The sequence below is a fragment of the Lepidochelys kempii genome, chromosome 13 (assembly GCF_965140265.1).
Source record: "Lepidochelys kempii isolate rLepKem1 chromosome 13, rLepKem1.hap2, whole genome shotgun sequence".
Taxonomy (NCBI): Eukaryota; Metazoa; Chordata; order Testudines; family Cheloniidae; genus Lepidochelys; species Lepidochelys kempii.
The window spans coordinates 20545762-20554998 of NC_133268.1; the positions used below are offsets into that span (position 1 = coordinate 20545762).

At 49.6% G+C, this 9237-nt stretch overlaps 1 protein-coding gene across 6 annotated transcripts in view; it reads right to left on the bottom strand.

The window, feature by feature from the left end:
• SRC (SRC proto-oncogene, non-receptor tyrosine kinase) overlaps positions 1-9029 on the bottom strand; it is a 72331-nt gene extending 63302 nt beyond the window's left edge. For 2 of the 6 annotated variants that reach the window (XM_073309677.1, XM_073309678.1), the window contains exon 1: positions 8455-9027. The gene's annotated coding sequence lies outside the window, so the exon portion shown is untranslated. Of the gene's footprint in view, positions 1-8196; positions 8344-8454 lie in introns of those variants that run through there. The other 4 variants (XM_073309682.1, XM_073309681.1, XM_073309679.1 and 1 more) reach the window with 3 other exon arrangements.
• Between the last annotated feature and the right edge of the window lie 208 nt (positions 9030-9237).

Consider the following 9237-nt stretch of genomic DNA (forward strand, 5'->3'; position numbering starts at 1 on the left):
TTGACTCCACGCACTGCTCTGAAGTCACATGCCTTGGCAGCTGCGCCACCTGTGCTCGTCTCACCCAACGATCAGACATTTATCAAACCAGAGTGGCAGCGAGAGGGCCCCCTCCCGGGCCCTGTATTTCCACTCTGCCTGCTTTAGAACTCAATTGCCCATGACATTGGAGCATGAACCTAATCCCGCTTACAAGGGCTCTCCTAGCCCCACACACTCGCTCAGCCCCCTCCAGGCTGGACATCAGCCACCAGCACAGACCTTTGTCTGGTCAAACCGGTCTGAGGCTCTGCTGGGGGGAAGAGGTGGGAGGAGGAGAAGCAGCCTGTCCATATAAATCAGATTGGCTCCAGAGAGGTGTAGTAGAACAAGGCTACAAGCAGCAAGCAGGCTGTACCCACAGGAAACCCTCAGTCCCACTTGCTTGGGGCTGTCATTTGCCATCAGAGGCTTCCATAGCTTCTGCCGCGTCAGAGGGTTGCACAGAGGATCCTGGTGCAAGGCTGGAATAGGCAGAGGAGGACAACACTGCATATGGCTGTGTTCTAGCCCCAGTCACCTCAGTACCACTATCCACCCTCACTCATTCTTTGCTGTAGTCCCAGGTCTCATGAGTAGAACAGATTCCATCCCCCGCACAGACGTCATGGAAGCACCCTATGCAATGCCAAGCATTTCTAGAGCTTCGTCAGTAGGCATCGAAGTACTTCTGAGATGGCAGGTACTAACCGTATTTCACAGATGGGGAAATGAGACACAAAGTGAAGTTAAGTGACTTGGCCACAGTCACAAACACAAGCAGTGACATAGCCAGGAATTAGAAGCGAGGTCTCCTGGTCCAGTGTCCCATCTTCCTACAATCATTTTCTGGGGGAAGTGAGATTCAAGCCCACCAGTAGGAATTCTACAACAGACAAATGCTCAAGGGCTGTAGCTGTTTCTATAAAGTCAATTGGTTTCCTGCCGATTAGAGTTTTTCCTGTTGCATTTCCCTGACACACAGCCAGCCAGGGCTCAAAGCACCCAGTACTCAGACTTTAAGGTCAGAAGGGACCATCATGATCATCTAGTCTGACCTTCTGCACGTTGCAGACCACAGAACCTTGCCCACCCACTCCTATAACAGACCCCTAACCTCTGGCTGAGTTACTGAAATCCTCAAATCATGGTTTATAGACTTCAAGTTACACAGAATCCACTATTTACACCTGTGCCACATGCTGCAGAGGAAGGAGGAAAACCCCAGGGCCGAACATGAGAGAACGGGAATAAAGCAGGACAGGGACAGAGGCATATGGGTTTCACTTCTAATGCATGTTTCATGTTGTACAGGCCCAGTTTCATGCTGGCCCGCATGAGGAGAGGGCATAGCCACGCACAGCAGAACGGAGAATGATTCCACAGTTTGCAGACGTCGAGGACACATTTCTGCACTCCCCACGTTTTGATTCACAAGAGTTTCAGAGTCTGACAAATGCAAAGTAAAACTCATTTGCAGCTGCCTCAGTTCATTGCTTCTACATTCCAGCCACAGACCAGCAGTCATGCAGTGTCAGTGAGAAACCACAAGCTGAGAAGGAGACATGCAGTGTGGAAGCTATTTCTGTAGCGTGCAGTCAGGTTTTCGCCCCTTTGTTTGCACAGCACAGCAAGCCTCGGGCCAGTAAAGTTTACAGTCACGGAAATGAGACCATAATAGGTCAAACATGAGACAGGGCTGAGAAATTTAGAGCCAGCCTCCAGAATTTTCCTACAGTACTAGAGGAAAATCAGGGAGTAAATATTGCACAACTGAAGTCACAAGCAAGAAGAGAAAATGACCCAGCAAAACCTAAGCGGGAGACAAACTCAGTATCACAAGAGATCAGAACTTTCACCTTTGTCAACCCCAAAACAAGCTCCTCCCCAAGGATATCTGAGCACTAGCATGCCTCTTATTGAGAGAAGAGCTGACATTTTCCTTTGCAGTTCCCCTTGGACAGGACACCAGGAGCCAGCTACCATACTTGCCTTGGGGAGAACCATTTACATTACGGAATTTGTAACCTGCAAGGTTAGGGCATAGAAGCAAGTTGGACTAATCTTTACTGAACAAGTCCCTGGAGCTAACCAACCTGCCCATAACATACATGGCACCAGGGAAAGGAACATCTTCCCTCCCCTCAAAATAACATCAGGGCCCCATCTTCAGTTCAGTTAGGATTTAGAACCCCTCAAGCCCCAGAATCTCCGTCTGCCTCCTATCCCAATTCATCCCAGAGTGGGAATAGCAGCAAGAACTAGTCGGCTAAGACTGGTCATACAGGAGCAATGCTAATTACAGCTATCTCAGTGCATCTTGTCATGAAACCAAGAGAGATCTGAGCTGAGACATTCAGACCCTCAGACTTCAAGGGGCGGGTTTCAAATTGGAGACCCGGTGTTTTCTCCTCCAGATGCTCTATGGCATTGTGTTTCCTCTCCATATGCTGTTGCCCCACAGCAACCCCGTCCTCAACTGGTCCGAAGAAACAACCTCAAACAATCGTCACGGACGGCTATTCCAGTTCCAGGCTTCCTCAGTTTCTGGCCTCTCACTTGGGATAGGTCTCAGGCTCCCCAAGACCAGTGGTGAAGAGGAAGGAGCACCAATGTCCTGCATGCAGGATTAGTTTAACCAGACTCCCGTTTGGAGCAGAAGTCTCCCCAAGCACGATGTTTTGTAGGTCCCTCCACAGGATAGCTGGTCACCTAAATGCCTGATCCTGCAGGGCACTGGGACCCTCCCAACTAGGGGCTCTGCTCCCATTGACTTCAGTGGAAGCTGAGGGTGCTAAGCAGCTTGGCTCCCTGGGGCATTGGGACCCCATTCTGCAGAGGACTCAATAAAAATGGACACCTGCTTTTCTCTTTCTAGAATCACAGTTCACTGCATTGGCCCCATCACATGGGGTGGCCATATCCCTGCTTTACGCTAAGCCAGAAACACAGTAACATTTGCAGCATCACACCCTGGGAGCCAGGAATCTGCCTGGTTTAATTAAAGAGATTTGGCAAATGGAACAAGAGCCAGACAGGAAGCAAGCACAGGCCAGCTGGTTCTCCCAAAGGGGATATTCATCCTTAGCCTTTATCTGCAAAGCACTTCACAAACATTAATGAATTAAGTCTCACCATGCCTCTGGATCATCCCCATATTACTCATGGGGAAGCTGAAGGCAAAGAGGTTATAAATGGCCTCAAGGGAATTTGGTGGCAGAGGTGGATTTACACCCCAGGAGTTTCTGTTTCCCAGCCTTGTGCTCAGACCATGCTCTCTCAAAATACCTCCCAGAATGTGTTTTCAAACCACATTTTGAACATTAGAATCTGCAGCCCAGTCAGTTTGCGGCACAGAGTAAAGGCCCGATCCTGAAATAAGATCTTCACCACATCGGCTGCATCTGTGCAGTCTCAGCTGAAGGTAACGGAGCTCTGCCTATTGCAGGATTAGGGCCTTGATGTAGGTCTGGGCATCTAGGTAAAACCCCTGGGAAAATGCGGTGAAGAGCAGCAACTAGATGACATGCAGCTGCATTTCAGAGTTGAATCTCAACTAATTTCTCCCTCCCACACAAAAGAAAGAAATCTACATGTGATTTTACTACAGTGCCCCAGGCTTACTCTTCTCTTCTAGGGAGACCTTGGAGGCTTCTAGTTATTTTGTGGTTCTGTGCCATTTAAAAAAATTAAAGACAAGAGTAATTATTTTTGTAAAGTTTGGTTTAAATAGCACCACATGCTTTAAAATTTTTGCTCCCAGGCAGACTTTTGCTAGCAAATTTCAGCCTGGAGGGATTTTTGTTTTGTTTAGCTAAATGACCCAAAGTTATAAGTCTCAGAAAACAGGGCTTTATTGGAATGGAAACATTGACAATTTTAACTAGAGCAGCATGAATAGCATTAGCAGAGACAGTTATTTCCATGTTAAGTGATTTAAGCTCATATTTCATTTACAAGCATCAACTTAAATGAATCTGCCTCTTCCCTGTTAAAAACAAACAAACACAAACAACACAGCAACTTGGGTGGAGGTACCTCATGTGCTTTCTTCACTGAGCACGGAGGGGAAGGTTGGGGTGGCAAAACGGGCAAGGCGGGGCAGGGAAGAACTTGTTTCACTCTGGGATGTTCTGCACCCGAGTAAGTGAAATGCATCGGAAGAATATCCAACTGGGTTCTATGAAACGAGACACCGCATGTTGAGGAAGTGAGGTCATATGGGAAATTGTTCCATGAGATAAAAAGGAACATGTTAAAAATCAGGCCATAAGACAGACAGTACAGGAAACAATAGTACTTTAGATAGGCTTTCAAACATCCCCAGAATGCCAAAAATACAGACCTTTATAGAAACGACACTGCCTTTTTGTGTTAAGCACTCAGAGGAAGCAGACTAAGGAACTGAAGTCGTCCACTTCAGTCTATGGTTCGCCCCAAACTCAAAACATTATTTGCATTTGTGGGTAGTTAAGAGAGACTTGGGCCCAGTGGTTCTATTCTAGATCATGTTCAGAGAGTTTTACCAATGACTTCAAAGTCCAGGCTTAATCCCATCATTAGCCCTAGCTCCCACCAGGAACAGTGCAATCAGAGACTGGGCAGCTCTCAGCCATCCCCCTCCAGCCACACTTCTGCCAATACACAAATGGGCAGCAACAGCCACAGCTTCTCCAGCTCCAGCTGCCATGGAGCAGGTTTCATTCTGCTATTCAGAGGCTGCTCAATCAAGTCCAACTGGGGAGCCACTGTGGTAAGTGGACAAGTGCCCACTAAGGCCTGGTCGGGCCCACCTGGAAACAAGCGAGGCTTCAGGCATCAAGTGCTGCCGTGGCAGCGACAACAGCATCACTTTCACATGCTATTACATTTCAACACGTGTCCACCAGCAAAGGCCACCACACGCTTTAGTACAAGAGAGGTGACTGTGCCTATTAAACGCAGATTTCGTTTCACACGCTTAGACCTTTGAACATACACCCCTTCCTGTGTAACCAGGCTACAGAAATTAACGACGCCGCTCCTCTGGTTTGTCTCACCAGCCACGCTTCCCATGCACATTGGTCATTTCTAACTGATACCCCCTTTCTAGGTCTCAAAAGAGAAACTTTAACCTCCAGGTGTGTATCTAGGTACTTGCTGGGCCCCCACCACCAGCATACCTGGGCAGCTCATCAAGTTTTAGAGCTGCTTTTGAGGCAACTCTCCTGATTCTGCACAGCACCCTGGCATTTTGCAAGCCCACCATGCCTGCCTAGTGTAAGGCAATCCATGGGCAGGGCATACCATATCTTTCTCTTAAGTCCGGCACATGGCCACACACAAATCAGCCTCCTAAAATGTCAGGCTGATCCACTATTTCAGCAGCAGCCACAGACTAAGTGGAACTGCAAGAGAAATTCCCTTACCTGCCTCCCTTGCTCACAACTTGGAAGCAGATTCCAACTCCAACCGCCTACAGTTCAAAGCGGTTTGGCTCAGGCCATCTTTTTGTTTAACATCCATAATCATTAAAGGCCTGAGTGCAGAGTGGCCAAAACTCTCATCAGGCTGGATCCTCAGTTGGTGAAAAATGGTATAGCTCCATTGACTTCAATGTCTCCAAGGTTCTAGCCCTGCTTGTTTTGGGGATCTTGGTGAGTCTGTCACTATAGATCAGCTAAGGATCCGGCCCATTGACTAACAAGTTGTCGGTGCTGAGCAATTCTCAGGACCAAGTCCCCAAACTTAAACATGACATATTTATATTTAATTGCCACTGCTTTGTTGTCTTCTTCTGCACCTCCCCCAAACACAGGTAATTGCACTGGGATCATCAGACATCCCATACAATTTTGGGGGGCCCCCCTTCAGCAAAGGTGAACTTCATAATGTACTTGAATGCTTTGATGAATGAGGGCCATAGACATTTATAGAGCTATCACCTGCTGAAGGGGAACTCCAGGCTTGGCAGATAGGACATGAATGGCTTTCCAATACAGTATTTGAAAAGAAATTAAAAAACAAAATCTTTGGTTGCTTCTATACTGAAGAAGTTGGTAAGTGGTTACCTGCACTGGTATGGACCACCATGAAGGCTGTGGTGTAGACAGGATGCAGGCATTTCACCATCATGTCCCCTAATCTAGCTCACAGAGTAGCTGCAAGACATGCCTGAATTCTGTCCATGCTACAGCTTCTACTCTTGGAAACACTGGGACAGGTGTATGTGTTGGTGGTGCGGGGGTGGGGGGTGGGGGGGAGGTAGAAGGGGGAACCACCAACAAGCTTTGCATGCTTTTCCAGTGTAGGCAAGGTCTTAGACAGCACTTCTTGGAGGTTCTCAAGTTGTTTTACTAGTGTGGGTCAGGTTTGTTATCGCCCCCACCAGCAGCACTTTGTAGGTGGCACAAAGTGCCTCACCCATGATCCCATAGCAAGTAGGGCTAGAATCCTAGAGACTTCCAAGCACAGCAGCCAGGCTGAGTTCTCCACCCTGCAGCTCCCACACACAAGCCCAGCATGACGGGGAGCATTCAGAAAGCTAACACTCACTGGCAGCAGACAGGCCTGCCCAAAAAGAAAGCCAACCCACACACCTCCAGGTGAGCATTCTGCCGCATGAGCCAAGAGCAGCTACCTGCTTCAAGCCAGCAGAGGCAAACTTTACCAGGGATTTGTTGCATTGTGGGATGACCTAAAATACCCTTCACGGTCTGGTGGGTCATCTGCCGTTTAGCTGTTTTGAGGAACAGGTAAAATAGTTAGCCACCTCTTTTGGGGAAGGAGAACACACACACACACCACAATCACTGACCATCTTCTTTCTTTATGAATGTAGACTACTGGGTGGCTGTTCCTAGTCTATTCTAGTACAAAGAGACTGTGTGAGACAATTCTGGGTTCCCAATGCAGCCTATTCCCCCAAGGACAGTCACCCACCACAGGACAAGAAACTAACAAATGGGCTTCTAAATCCCTAGGTTTTATAAAAATGGAAACCTATTTGGGAGGGCTTAACATCTGCTGGTCTCTAGGTAAAAATACCCCCAACAAAGCTAGGGTAAGTCATTGCACAAGTACTCTGGGATGGGGAGGGGAAGAAATGGGGGAGCCAAGGGAGTGATCCACAGGAAGAGACAGGAGCAGGTTCTCATTCGTTTTTTGCAGAAAGCCATACAGAAGTTCGCTGGTAGACACCACACAGTACCAGGAACATCCAACAGAAGAGGCACCTCACGCCTTGCCAGTGCCAAGATGTATTAAGCACCTCCTGACTGCCCCTTCCATTGGGTCCACTAACATCTTCTTCCAGCAGGTACAAATAAGCAAACCAAGATCACAGCTGGAATTCTTACAGTGTCTCAGAATGATAAAGCAGAGCATGGGCACCACCCACATCCCATACTCCCAGGATAGCTGGGGAGTAAAACAACAACAAAAGCCAATTGAAGTTTGCCAGCTCTGACCCCAGGCGTCTGGCTTCAGAAGAAGGACCTAGGACTCTGTGGAGCTTGAAAGCTTATCTCTTTCGCCAACAGAAGTTGGTCCAATAAAATATATTACCTCCCCCACCTTGTGTACCTAGGACTACAGTGGTTAGCATGGCAGCAACTGATTACTACAGACATGGTCTGAATTATAAAACCTAGCGTGTTACTTTCTTTTTTATATAGGTGTTCTACCAACCTGAAGAAGCAGAAGTTACAGGGCTGGTAAGTAATAAACGGCTTCCCAGTCTTCCACAAAACAAACACTAGTTAAGACAGGACCAGGTTAGAAGGACAGAGGGAGAAAGAAAGAAAGAGTGAGGAGCAGAGCTTCTCCTACACTCCCTGAAGTGATGTAAACACACAAACCCCCAAAGAGCAGCTGCGTGGTTTAAAAAAGAAAAAAATCCCACTGAAATTAATATTTAACAAATAGTAAACGCGAAATGGATCAGAAGACATCAAAGCAACCGAGGTATTAATATTTCATGTTTTGGCCTACATACAGCTCCTGCTCCCCCCCGCCCGGCTTCCCCCAGTGATTTGATTAAATGAACTACAGAAAGTCTTCAGCTAGACAGAGAAGCCCCGACGTTTCAGTCAGCCCTACTCCGCCACCACCACAAAAGAAAGTGAGGGGGCTCTGAACAAGTCACACACACACCCCCCGGCCGCATCACCCTCCCTTTCCAGCCCCACCAGACAATACCTTTCGCGTTTAGCTGCTTCAGCTAGTGCATCCTCAGCCGAAAGGAAGCAGCCCCCCGGTGCCACACACAGGCAGGAATCGCTGCGGTTTGTTGTTCAGAGGCGAAGCGTAACGCGCCTACACGACCCCGCAAATACCACCAAGGCGGGAGCTGAACAAAGCTCCGGGGCCGCTTCATCCCCGGGTTAGTCAAGATCCCCGAGCGGATCACCGGGCAGCCGCTACCGCACAGCGGGCTGCAGCCGGGCGGTTTCTTACCTTGCCTCTCCGCGGGAAAAAACACCCCGAGCCCGGCGGCTCCGTCGCTCTGCTCCGCTCCGCTCCTTCCTTCCCCCCGCATGCAAAGCCCTGGGCGGCTCGCAGGCCCCAGCGGTTACAGGACTCGCCCGCGCCGCTGCCAGACACCATCGCGGAGCGGCCGAGAGCCGGGCAGCCGCGCCGGGGGCACACGGCTCATGGTTGACGCGCCCAGACAGACACAAAAAACCCGGCTCTGGCTTTGTCTCTCTCGGGGGGCGGGGGAAGGGGCGGAATTAACCCCCTCGGCTGCTCAGTCCCCCAGCCCCTGCCCGGTGCGGCTGCGGCGCTAGCAAATGGCCAGAGAGACGGCTCGTAACTCGGAGCCGTGATGTCAGCAGCGGTTCACGCCCGCCTGCGGCTGAGACACCTTCTCCCCACAGTGATTCATGCCGCTGCCTGCTTGGATTCAGCATCGGGGGCCAGGCGAGGCCACCGCTGTAGCCCTCCCCCCGCTCGGGCTCTCACGGCCGGGGCGGCTCCTGGCCCCTGGCCCCTGACCCTCCTCCTCCTCCTCCTCTCGCTGCTGCTTCTGCGGCTACCACCCCCAAACGTTAGCATCGATTCTTATTTATTTGCAAATGCTCCCCTCCCCCAACCCACCCCAAAAGGGGGAATATGGCAGCAAACCGGAAACAGATTAAGGAAAAAGAACCAGCCCTTCCCCCTTGATATGTTCTTCTTCTTCTTTTTTTAATAAGGAAAAAAAGGGCTCCGGGCGCTCTGCCAGCGGCTGGAAACTGG